Source organism: Eubalaena glacialis, chromosome 14 (assembly GCF_028564815.1).
Source record: "Eubalaena glacialis isolate mEubGla1 chromosome 14, mEubGla1.1.hap2.+ XY, whole genome shotgun sequence".
NCBI classification, from domain to species: Eukaryota; Metazoa; Chordata; class Mammalia; order Artiodactyla; family Balaenidae; genus Eubalaena; species Eubalaena glacialis.
This window is the reverse complement of record NC_083729.1, coordinates 81,603,355-81,616,102: the sequence shown is the minus strand read 5'-3', so window position 1 is coordinate 81,616,102 and position 12,748 is coordinate 81,603,355. Positions and strand designations below refer to the sequence as shown.

The following is a 12,748-nucleotide window of genomic DNA, read 5'->3' as shown; positions in this document are numbered from 1 at the left end:
TCATTTCTTTCTTCCTTTATGTGAGGGTTCTGAAGAAGGGTCATTCATTCATTCATTCATCCATCCATCCATTCATTCAACATATATTTACTGAGTGCCAACCACTAATCAGGCATGAAGGCACTGGGAATACAGCTGCTCTCGTTTACGTGAATTGCGGGAGAGAGAAAATATGCAAGTAAGCAGATGAATCACATTAGTTCAGAGTGATTAAGTGCTGTAAAACAAAACAAAACAGGATGATGATGGGCATGACCGTGAAACAAATCAGAGAACTCGGCCCTGAGCTAGAAAAGGTAGCAAGCAGGCTTTCTAAATGAGGTGGGAAAATGGTACCATCTTCAGGCCCTCAAATTCTGGGGGCACAGGATAGGATGTCCTCTGTGACCATGAACAGGGACTTATGAGCTGCCTACAAGGGATCAGTGAATAAAGGATGAGTGGTGAGTAGCCCCCCTGTGGAGTCCTGAGAATGTCCTTCTTGTTGGGAGGCTTAAATCTGAGGTGGAGATTTAAGCTTCCCCAGAAGACATATCCTGTTGACTCGATTATTTGTTCATTCATTCAACAAATACCAAGGGCCCATATGTTAGGCACTGTTCTGGGTGTTAAGGATACATCACTGAACAAGACAGTCTTTCCTCTCTAGAGCTTATTTTCTGGTGGAGAGAAATGGATAGTAACAACAGCAATTTTAATGTCATGTCAGATAAATGCTGTGAACAAAAGCAAAGCAGCTTAAGGGGTTAGAAGGTGAGGGGAGCTCCTGGGTTCAATAGGGTGGTCAGGACAGGCTGTGCTGAGGAGCTGGATGTAGACAAGACACAGGCATGTGACTAGCTGGGGGAAGAACATTCCAGGCAGAGGGAACGGCAAGTGCAAAGGCCCTGAGACGTGAAGGAGGCTGGAGCAGGCTGGGCATTGCTGAACAGGAAGGAGGCCATGGTGGCTCTGAGAGGTGAGCAGGCATCTCTGAGGCTCTCATTAGAGGAGGCAGGGGCGGGGCTCAGCCTGCTGACCGGAGGCATCCAGGAAAGCAGGTGATGCTCTCAACTGCCATGGCAGGAAGATTTACATGCTCCCAAGAAAACTCAGGATCAGGCCTGGGGGTTTACACTAGCAGGGGAACAGGCGATCACCAGAGATGGAGAGCGTGTCTCTTGGCAGGAGAGGTATCACTTGCTTTCCTTATACCCAGCATCCATCCAAACAACATGGGCTAAAGTGGGAGGTACACACCAAGTTTTCCAAATCAGTAGAGACTTGATATGGGGAGAAAAACTGTTGCCTTCTAGGAAAATTCCACTAATCTTCTGTTTTTCAAAAGAATGATCTCATTAGTAGACTTAAAAGGAAAACAAGAGAGGATATCGGGCATGTACTATATGCCAGGCTCCCCTGAGCACTTCATGTGCAAACACAAATCATTCTCACAGCACGTCTGTGATGTATGGACCACCCCGTTTCACAGATGAGAAAACTGAGGCCCAGCGAGAATAAGAAAGTTGCCCACTTTTACACAGCTAGTAAGTGAAGAATCAGGATTTATAATCAAGTGGTGCAGTTTTAGAGCCAAGTGCTCTGAAACAGAGAGAGAGAGGTTTTGGCTGAAGGGATGTTTGTCTGCAGTAGAAAGGGTCTCCAGGGTGCCTCACAGCAGGGGCTGGTTAGAGAGAAGACAGCAGGACTTATGGGTGCATTCCACTTCTTTGCTGCTTTTTAAGATAATATTTTCATGGGTTAAAAATTCTTTTAAAAATATTTTGAAAAGTACTACTTGCCTGTGTTAAAAATCTTTTTACAAGCGTTTGTTCAAACAGCCCTTAAGGAACACAGTGAGTGTTCACAGTGTCTTCCTTCTCTTGTCCTCTGATTCCCAATCTTCTTTAGAGGCAATTGAGAATACTTGCAGACATATGTTCTATTTGTAAATGAGCATATACGTATTATACTTTTTCTTTTCTTTTTTTTTTTTTACACAACAAATAAGAATACGAATACTCAGGTCTGGGATTTCCCTGATGGTCCAGTGGTTAAGACTCCGCGCTTCCACGGCAGGGGACGTGGGTTCGATCCCTGGTTGGGGAAGTTTCGCGTGCTGTGCAGGCGGCCAAAAAAAAGAATACTCAGGTCTGTACCTTGTACCGTCCCCCCCCTTCTTTTTTAACTTAATATACTTATTCAGATTCAGGACATATAGATGTGCTTCATCCTTTTAAAATAAATGTGTAATATCTCACTGAATGGATTTAACATATTTATCTAGCCATTCCTTTATGGTCTTCTAAATTGTTTTCCCCATTTTCATCTGTTTGTTTGCTGTGATAGACAACTATGCATTAAGGATACTTGTACCTACATCTTTGCTCACTTCTGTGACTGTTTCAGCGGGAGAAATCCATAAATGTGTAATTACTGATTGAAAGGCTCTGTGTATTTTAGATTTCAATTGATGCCGGCTTGGTGTTCTAAACTGTTCTTGCCAATTTGGCAGACCAAAAAAATGGCATCACGTTGTCGTTTTAATAGGTATTTATAGTGAGCGGCGTTGTGAGTCTCCTGTATGTTTTAAGCCCTTTGTCTTTCTCTTTCTGTGGACTGTTCATGTCCTTGGCCTATGATTTAACTTGGATTTTTGTCTTGTTGTTATTATTGAATTATAAGGGGTCTTATGATGATTTTCTCTACATCCCTCAAGTCTAGTCCCACTGACTGCCCTTCACCATCTTCCCTACGTTTGTGCACAGCAGCTACTCTGATATATTTATGATATGTTTATCCTGGGATCTGGACTATTTTAGAGAAATATATGATGTTGATTTATATATGCATGTATTTTAAACTTACATACGTTGTATTGCGCTACAAATCATGATCTTACTTTTAAACCTGGTGCTATTTTTTAAGAAGATTTATCTGGCTGCTCCCTGGACACTGGGTTTGCTGCTTCTGATTGCTGCACTGCTTTCCATGGTTGGAATTATGGAATTATCGTAACAGTTGATTCTTTTTTATTTATATTTATTTTTGGCTGTGTTGGGTCTTTGTTTCTGTGCGAGGGCTTTCTCCAGTTGCGGCGAGCGGGGGCCACTCTTCATCGCGGTGCGCGGGTCTCTCACTGTCGCGGCCTCTCTTGTTGCGGAGCACAGGCTCCAGACGCGCCAGGCTCAGTAGTTGTGGCTCACGGGCCCAGTTGCTCCGCGGCATGTGGGATCTTCCCAGACCAGGGCTCGAACCCGTGTCCCCTGCATTGGCAGGCAGACTCTCAACCACTGCGCCACCAGGGAAGCCCGTAACGGTTGATTCTTAGCGGCTTGGTCTAGAAAGCTTGTTTGGAGAAATGGCATGATGGGGGTGAGCCCTGGAGGTTGAAGAGGATTGGATAGGTGGAAAGGAGGATGGGGAAGGGAACAGAGCTGACCAGGAGCACAGCATGAGGACACGCCAACGTGTGAAATTTCCAGGAACTATTCAGGGGAGCCCCATAGACTGGGGGTGTGTTTCAGGGTTGGGTGTGTGTGGTCCTAGGAGAGGCTGGGGGTCTAAATGCCCGTGTTGGGTTTTCCCTAAAGACAATGAGGAGAGGTAGTGGGGTGGGGGTCAGCCAGGAAGGATTTTCAAGGGCAGGAGTGATCTCCTGGAGGAGAATTGGGATGGACTGTGGACGTGAACCTGAGAGGCAGGAGGTCCCTGGGGTTCTCCAGATAGGTGAGGAGCAGTGGGGCTGCCGGGGAGGGAGAACCAGCAGGACGGGGCGCTGGAGGCATGAAGGGTGCCTGCTAACTTAGGAAACGGGGCACATGGGATGCTGCAAACAGGACCTGGAGTGCAGGGCTGGGCACGGGGCGGGGGGCGGGGGTGGGGGGAAGCATGCTCACGGGCGCGTGGACAGGCTATCGGACACCTATTGATTCTGAAGTCCTGCTCACCTGGCTGGAGGATTTCCGTTGGCATTTAGGACTCTGGGCTGGGGAGGGTTCATGAACCTTCAGCGAGTGGGTAGGAGATGAATGTGTGGGAGTGGATGAGGTCACCATGGGAGAGCATTAAGGGCAAAAGAGGCCCCAGTGGAACAAAGCCCCGGGTTGTGGATGAACAGGCTTGAGAAGTGGATGGGCAGGCTGGACCAGCAAGGAGGCACGGATGCACTTTCGAACTCTGCCCTTTGCTGGCTCCACAATCTCAGGAAAGCATCCTCTCAGCCTGGGAACCTGGGCAGGGGTGGGGCGGGGGTCCTTATAAACAAGGACGGCCAACGAGGGGTCCCAGCCTTCCTGGCATCTCTCAGTGTGCCCTTGGAGGATGAGTGGAAGGGCTGAGGCAGACAGGAGAGAAAAGGCCTCCGGAAGCACAGGTGTGCGGGCTGTCTCCCTGGGGAGGAGCTCGGGGCCCCAGGGCTGTTCCTGCTGGAAGCTGCCAAGCCAGGCTGCCCGCTCTGTCCCTGTGGGCAACTGTTGATAGACATGATCTGTTCCAGCTGGCACAGAGAGGGCACCGGGGAGCCTAGGGCTTTTTTGCTCTGGGCAGGCTTATGTGTGAGCATCCCCAGGGTAACACTGACCTTTTGGGGGTGGGGGGGGCCAGACAAAACCCCCTCTGAGTTTTGTCTCCCTCCTTCGCTATGTCAGCATATACCTGTTCTCTCTTTTTTTTTATAAAGTTTTTTTTTTTTTAATTTTTATTTATTTTATTTTTGGCTGTGTTGGGTCTTTGTTGCTGCACGCGGGCTTTCCTCCGGTTGCGGCGAGCGGGGGCTACTCTTCGTTGTGGTGCGTGGGCTTCTCATGCGGTGGCTTGTTGCGGAGCGTGGGCTCTAGGCGCGTGGGCTTCAGTAGTTGTGGCACGTGGGCTCAGTAGTTGTGGCGCACGGGCGTCGTTGCTCCGCGGCATGTGGGATCTTCCCGGCCCAGGGCTCGAACCCGAGTCCCCTGCCTTGGCAGGCGGATTCTTAACCACTGCGCCACCAGGGAAGCCCACCTGTTCTCTTTTTTATGTAACACCAGAGCCTTGCTTTTCCGCTGGTTGTGCACCTGAATTTCCTGTTCGTCAGTCAATGGCTGATGAAGGCTAATTAGCATTATAAGGAAGACCCTCGACCCCTGCCCCGTTCTTCCTCCAAAAGAGTAACTGCTTGAAAGGTTGGATTCAGCCCACTCATTTACATAGCTTGTCATGATTTTTGACAGAAGAGTTTTCCACCTATACTATTTTATTTCATATTTTTCCTTGAATACACACAATTGAAAAAAACAACATGAAGTAGGCATTATTTACTTTAGCATGATCCTTAGCAACAATATCTGTGAAATCGTGTTTTTTTTAATGCATATTCAAATACATACTTAACTATTAAAAATGTTTATTATGTGTACCATATGCCTACTTAGGCAAACACAGCTTTAGATTAGTGGATTCATGGAGGAGATAATCTTCGCTATGTGGGAGAGGGGGGAAAAACTTTTCCTCTACCCTCTAAGATTTTGTCACCGGGACCTGCGAATTAAACTGGCAAAAGATTAACAGCAGAAAAAGGTTTATTGGCCTGCACGTGGGAGCCAGTCAGAGAAGTAGCTGGCTTGTTAAAGGGTTAAAGGCTTATATACCTAAATTAGTAGGGGAAAGGGAGCATGGAGAAAAAGCCTTCTCTGGGAAGAACAAATAGGTTTCTTTTCCAAAGACAAACGGGTTTTTAGAACAAATGAGAAATGACAAAGTAGTGATAATGTTGGTCTCTACAGGTGTGAGTGTTTTTGCAGTCTCCTTCTGGGCCATAAATCTCTCCTAGAGAAGGGGTTCGGGGTGGATTTTATTGACTTCTCCCTTCTGGGAGTAGATCTGCCCTGCAGAAGGAATTTATGGCTGCCTTATTTCTCAGAATTTGCTGCTTTTAGTCAGATAAGGAAAGCTCTGAGAAGGCTTCTTACTGTAACTGTCAAATCTCAAATGTCTTCATCTCAAACTTCATCCCAGTTCTGGGGCTCCGAGTAGGTCCCTACACCAACATCAGAGAGGTCACCCTGCAGCCAGTCGAGCGGTGGTAGCAGTGAGGGGTCAGAAACAACAAATACCCACGCAGACCCTCTTAGGCCCGCCCCCGTCTCACTCTAGTCGTCCACTGGCAACCTGGTGGATAAGGGGGTTGGCAAAGAACCTCCCAGTCTTTAAAGTGAGCAGAGAAATTCAATCATTATTTAATTCAACAAATTTAATTTATTTTTGCTGATGACAAACATCATACACATTTATTTATTTATTTGTTTTTTGTACACATTTATTTTTAAACAGCAGGTACACACCAAAAAAACATAAAGAACTTAACATCATGTCTATTGTTACCACACACAGATAGCCGCTATCAACCAGTGTTTTGGTATTTCATTGCCTAAATACACACATTTTTTAAAAAATTGAGATCATACTGAATGTATAATCAAGTTTCTTACTTAATAATATGCCGTGAGAATCTTTCCACTTCATGAAATACTCTTCAAAAACAAGATAGTTAAAGGTTGCTGAGGTTCGCTCTATGGTTCTATGGTTATATCATAATTTATTTATCTGGTTCCTGGTGGATGCTGAGGTGGTGAGCATTTTTTGCTTTTATAAGTATCTTAGTGCACATGTATTTCAACAGATGTTTGTAAGCATCTTCTGGGTGCCCAGGGGGCTCAAGGACAGATGTGAATAACTGTAGAGCCCTACTCTCTGCTTACCTAAGAAGGACAGACCTGTGACAAGTGGCTGCAGGGAAAATGCTAATCTGAAAATACAGGGTGGCTTTGGGAGAGAGCAGCTGGGGCCGGACTTTGGTGCCAAGGAATAAGAAGGCCAGGGAGTGGTGGCCTGGGCACCTGTCCACAGGCTGGGTAGGGACGCCTCCCAAGGTTACTGTACCCACCACGGGATTGGGCAACCAAGTCCAGGAGATAGAAGCTTGTCACTCACTTTCGTAATAATCACTTCCTGCCCTTGCCCAGGAAAACAGGGGCAGCCTTGGTGCCCATGTGTGTAGGGCGGTTGGTGATGGTGCTACCGCTGGCCCGTGATGCCCTGCCTCTGGGAGACCTCTCCCTCCCAGTCTAAGACCACAGGTGTTAGGGAGGGGCACCGGTGGCCCCTGCCATGGGCTCAGTCCCTAGAAGCCCTCACCCTGGCCCTCCCTCCCAGCTGCTGGCCGGTGGGACTGTCACCATCTAATCTGGCAGAGGAATATTTAGGAAGGCAGGTGTCCTCCTGTCTTTCCTCCCTGAGGGCCCAGGCTTGTGGAGGCCTGAGAGCTAAGAGGGAAAAGGGCATTTTCTGGAGGAAGGAGCAGGTGGCTGCCTTACTCCCAGGCCTCCCTAAAGGACAGAACCTCTACAGTGACAAATTCAGGGACATGGGGGCCCGTTGAGGTGCTTCTGGCCTCGGCTGTCCCCCGACCTGGTAGCCGGTACCCCCGGAACGATGGTAGTGAGTTCCATCACTGTTGGAGTTTTCATAAGCTCTGCGTTGTAGAAATGAGTTCAGGCTGGTCCGTGAGGAGCCCTGCTCGCTTGGAAAGCAATCCTGTTCCTTCATAGCAGCAGCATGTAAATGGCAACAGGGTATAGCAGAAAGTGCATTTGGTTTGGCAGTCCTGGGTTCAAGTCCAGCCTGAGAGACTGCTCTGACCCTCGGTCTCTTCATCTGTTCTGTGGCGTGGGGATCATAACACCCCACCCCCACCCCAGACTCTAGGGTTTGGAGATGCTGCTTGTAAAGGGCCTTGTGAGTGTCAGCCCCTAGGGGCCCTCTGTGCAAGGTAGTTAGAAGTCAGATGCCCATTCCCTTCCTCTGCTGCCTCCCGCCTCTCACCCCTCTGCTTCTCAGGAGGGCAGGCTGTGTGCTGAAAGCCCCAGAGCTCCTCTCCTGGAAGGTGGGCTCCACTCCGCCATCCGCGCTCAGTGTGTGAGATGCCACCTCACCACCTGTGCCGAGCAGCTTCCGCTGCGGGCAAACAGGAAGTCACTCACCTCAAGGGAGGCAGGAAGGGGCTGCCTGGCAAGGCTGCCTGCCCCTGAGCTGTGGTTGGGTCTGGAGGCTGCGTGTCTGCTGGGCCCCGGGGAGGGGGACAGGGGGCGGGGACCCCCAGAAGTGGGAGGGGGCACCAAAGATCAAAGCTCACCGCCAGCAGGGGCTCTGGGCGCAGGAGCTAGTTGCCCTGCGCCTGCCCACACTGAACCACACGCCCTGTGAGCTGGAGGCCCTCCTTGCCTGTGGACCACCCTTCCCCCCCGCCCATCCAGTTTTGCTCCTTGCATCTTGGGAAGGAGGTGAAAGTGCTAGGAGACGGAACAGAGCTGGTGGCTGCAGGAGTCTGGGAGTCTCTTCGAGGAGTTTGCTGTAAGCAGGAACCCCCCCGGCCACACCCCAAATCCCCCCAGCTGCACACACCAGACATGTATAAGACCCGCTGCCTGGGAGGAGAGGGGAGAGGCAGACTCCGTTTCCCACGGTGCTGCTTGATGTGATTGAGGGTCAGAAGATGAGCAGCTTTGACTTATTCATTCATCAGAAGGTTTTGGAGCAGTTATGAGCCAGGCCCTCTGCTGCACAGCCTGGGTAGCGAGAGCGGCGAGTGGACCAGTCCTCGCCCTTGAGAAGTTCACAGTCAGGGGAAGGAAGGAGACTCATAAATACACAGAGGAAGCCGATCGCTGGTGCCCGGGCTGACCGGCAGCATCTCAGCCCCAGGCAGCCCAGCATGCCGAGGGTCCCCGGGATGGGTTCAGAGCTGGGAGTGGAAGGGGAGACCCTTGTCCTGGGCTCCTAATCAGTCCTCACCTCATGGTCGCCTGGCTTCTGCCCCCATCGTGCCTCCAGCCCCCACCCACAGCTTGTCTGTAACCTCCGTGTGGCCTCATTCGATGGTCACTTTGCTCCTTATCTTGCTCTACTTTCCCGTAGCGTTTGACACAGCCGACCACTTCCTCCTTCTGAAGTTATCTGTCTCCTCTCTTTTCTTTCTTTGGTGATGACACACCGTCACACTGTTTCTCTTACCTCCTTGACAGCCCCTGCTGTTCTCCTCTGCGGGCTTTTCCTGGGGAGGCTCCGCCAGCCCCCAGCGTGGACCACCTTCCTGCTGGTCACATAGGAGCTCCTTTCTTCAGCCCAACCCCTCCTGTCAACTCCAGGTACCAGCTGCTCCTGCTTGAGTATCTCACAGATATCTCAAAGCTAATATTTATTTATTTTTTAAATTATATCTTTCTATTTTAACCTTCCAATATATTATTGTTCCTGCTTTATACAGTTTTAATGTTTACTGCATCTTTACCACTCTTTGCTCATCATTTCTTCTTACATCTCAGACCCTCAATCTGGGAGAATTTTCTTTCCTCCTAAAGTGTATCCTGTAGAATTTTCTTTAGTTTGGGATCACACTTTCTTAGATTTTGTGTGTCAGAGAATGTCTTTATCTCATCCTTGTTCTTAAAAGATATTTTCATTACATATGAAATTCTGGGGTGACAGTTATGTTTCTATCACCGCATTGAATATTTTATCCCACTGTCTTGTGGGTTCTATCACTTAAGTTGAGAAATTTGCTATCAGCTTAATTTCAAACCGAATATTTAAAGAATGAAACTCTTGGTTTGCTCCCTGAAGCCTCATCTCCCCACATCTTTCCTGTTTCAGCAAATACCATTACTACCCATCCAAGTTGCTCAAGCCAGAAATCTAGAAGTTGACCTTGACTTCTCTTTCATCACTTACATGGCAGATTCTACCAAGCATCCCCGATATAGATCCCACATCCTCTGTCTCACCTTCTCTGCCATTTCTGCTGCCCTCCAAACCACTGTCCCACCTCCCCTGGACTGTCACAGAGCCCCTGCCTGGTCTCCCCACTCTCACTGAGCCCTCCACTGTCTGTTCTCCATGCAGCAGCAGGTGATCTTACAAATAAATACACCTGTCACTCCCCTGCTTAGCCCTGGGGACCCCGCGGGATCTGGCCCCATCCTCTTCTCCCACCCTCCCCTAGGCCAGCTGCACTGGCCACGCTGGCTGGCTTTCTGTTCCCTTCACTCCTGGAGACCTTTCCGGTCTCGGGTAAGAAATGAGACATGAAGTTTCATCTGCCTAAAATGCCCACCCTACACTCTTTACATGCTGGCTGCTGTTTACGGGGATATGGTGCCCCCGGTCTCCCTCCGCAGTGAGCTTCCCCACTGCTCACTTTCCTCTCTCCCTGTCCCATCCCCCCGCCAGCATTTATCACAGTTTATAATCACACACTGATTACTTCCTCGCTTGTTTATTTTCTGTCTGTCACTTGATTGGAAGCTCCTGAGGACAGGGGTCCTGTGCTTTATTCCTGACGGTCAGCAGCTTCTCGCATTGGGATGGCATGGGGCCGGCGCTGACTGAGCCGTGGCCACGTGCCGGACACCCTGTGAGGCTGGAGGCCTGAGGGAGGGTTTGCGTTTAGGCCGAGGCAACTTTAGGTTTCTGGTTTACCTGGCTGGGCAAAGTGTTGTAAAATCCTCCACACAGAAGGAGGAACAGCTTGGGGAAGGTAACGAACCAGGTTTGTGTTGCACTGACCTTGAGATAAGCCTGCTCCTAACATTTGCGAGCCCCAGAAAAGGGAACAGTGGAGGCCCCCCACCCCAAGATGTGTTCGGATATGTCAGTGTCATAACACCGCACCTGATGAACTGTTATATGAAGTGTGTCCTCGTTTCCTGCCTCTCACTTTAATGATGACCTGGAGGTCCAGCTCTGAATTAGGATTCGCAGCCTCTGCTGAATGTGGCAGCAGAGGTCGCCCCAAGCCTTTAGCTCCTTCCCTTTCTCTCCCCTGCCCTGGCTTGGTACCGCACGCGCATGGAGGGGGTCGCACGCGCATGGAGGGGGTCGACCCGCCCCCAGGTCCAGGCCCTCTCCACCCCCTCGCTGCCTCTCCCCCTCCCCCCAGGTCTAGGGCTGCACAGAGCAGGGATGTCCCCGGGGAGGGGCAGGAGTAGAGGTTCCATGGGTCCAGGAAGCAGAGAATCTCAGACTTCTGGGTGTCCAGAGAAAGGCCTGGTAGGCATGTCCCTGTGGACTCCTCTCCGTGTGCGTGTGTGTGTGTGTGTGTGTGTGTGTGTGTGTGTGTGTGTGTGTTGGGGGGGTGCAGCTGGAGGAAGGCTCGAGCTGGAGCCACGCCCTGTGCGCTGTGGGCCAGGCCGGCCTGGGTCTGAGGCCCTTTGATTATGGGCCTTGCAAGTCGAGGAGTCTTCTGGGCGGTTGGATTTATGAGGACTAGAGTTCAGGGAGGGGGGTGGGGTCTTTGGACCCTCAGCAGGGAAGCTGGTGGTCACTGAGACTGGAGAATAGATTGTGCGGAGGGAGGACAGAACAGTCCGGTGAGCCTGGTTCCCCCAGCCTCGGACTCAGACTCCTGGACCCCTGTGGCCTGTGGCCTGCAGACATACGTTGGGAATTCAGCCGTGGGAGACGGACGACAGTCGGTCCCTGTGGTCAGATGCTCTGAGTTCTAACCACAGCTTTGTGATTTCCCAGCTGTGCCACCATGGCCAGTGGCTTTACCTCTCTGAGCCTGCCTCTGGATCCATGTAATGGATATAGTAACACTTCATAATGTAAGTGAGAGGGGGAACTCAGGGGCTATTGGGGAACCCTTTGTCACTGTAGGACAGTTATACCAGGTGCCATTATTACCTACACAAGACATAGCCACACACAGATTGAGGGAAAAAGAAAAGTTACCAGCCCCAGGGCCCTCCCGAGTCCCACCGAGTGCCCTGCCAGGACCTGAGAGCTGGGCAGAGATGAGAACCTGGTGACAGGCCTCAGGGAGGAGGGACGGGGCGTGCTCACAGTCTGGGGCGCTGCGCCTTCCTCTTTCTTTCTCCCAGGCCCCTGATTCGGGGCTGCGCGGAGGGTGGGGGACCCCCGGGAGCAGGGGCAGGGGGCTGGGGCCAGAGGCGCCGGGCCTGGGAGCGGGTGCTCTTGTCTCGGGGCAGGAAGTGTGAGGTGCAGCGCAGCTGGGGAGCCCCGGAGGCCTTGGGGCAGCAGGGGGGTGAGTGTGGTGAGGGGAACGGAAGTCGGAAGCTGCAGCCGCCACGTTCCCCATTCACAGGCCAGACGGACGGGGCAGCAGGACCACTCCCAGGGAGCCGGGCCCACGCATCCCTTCCCGGGCCCTCTGGAGGTGAGCAGGGTGGGCCTGCTTCGGGTGGGGGGCTCGGAGGGCGCCGGGGGGCGGGGATGCGGAGAGTCACGTGTGGGCCCTTGTGGTGACTGCCAGGGCAGGTGGGCAGGAAGAAGGGCTCCGTAGGCCCCTGCGTGTGCACCTGCTGTGCGCCCGGCCTTGGGCTGCAGCCCCGTCCTTCCCCTTCCTCCTCTCCGTCAACCGGCCCCCTCCCAATCTGGCCCTTTCTGTGATTCCTGCTCTGGCTGCCACGTACCCCAGCCTTCCCGGAGCCCCTGGGGGTCTGCAGTCATGAAGTGGCCAAGGACCCTCCTTCCTAAAGCTCACGTGAGCCTCCCCAGGTCCCTGGTGGCTGCTGTGACTGGTACCCAGCGGGGGCTTATGTGGCCAGAGGCCCCAAGTGAGCCTTGACCCCTCGACCCTGGAGAGAAGGAAGCCATTCGGGCTGGGGCTTCGGAGGGGGCGCAGCTTTGGGTGCGGTCACCGTAGGAGCTTGGACTCGGGGCTCCCAGCCCCGTGTTGCCTTCAGGCCCCCGCAGGAAGGACGGGTTGAGGGGAGGG

General features: G+C 51.7%; 1 protein-coding gene across 3 annotated transcripts in view; it reads left to right on the top strand.

Annotated features, from left to right (window-relative positions):
* The window catches only part of PSD4 (pleckstrin and Sec7 domain containing 4), a 36,574-nt gene that overhangs the window by 1,056 nt on the left and 22,770 nt on the right, over positions 1 to 12,748 (top strand). For 2 of the 3 annotated variants that reach the window (XM_061210733.1, XM_061210731.1), the window contains exon 2: positions 1,991 to 2,130. The gene's annotated coding sequence lies outside the window, so the exon portion shown is untranslated. Of the gene's footprint in view, positions 1 to 1,990; positions 2,131 to 12,121; positions 12,188 to 12,748 lie in introns of those variants that run through there. The other variant, XM_061210732.1, reaches the window with a different exon arrangement.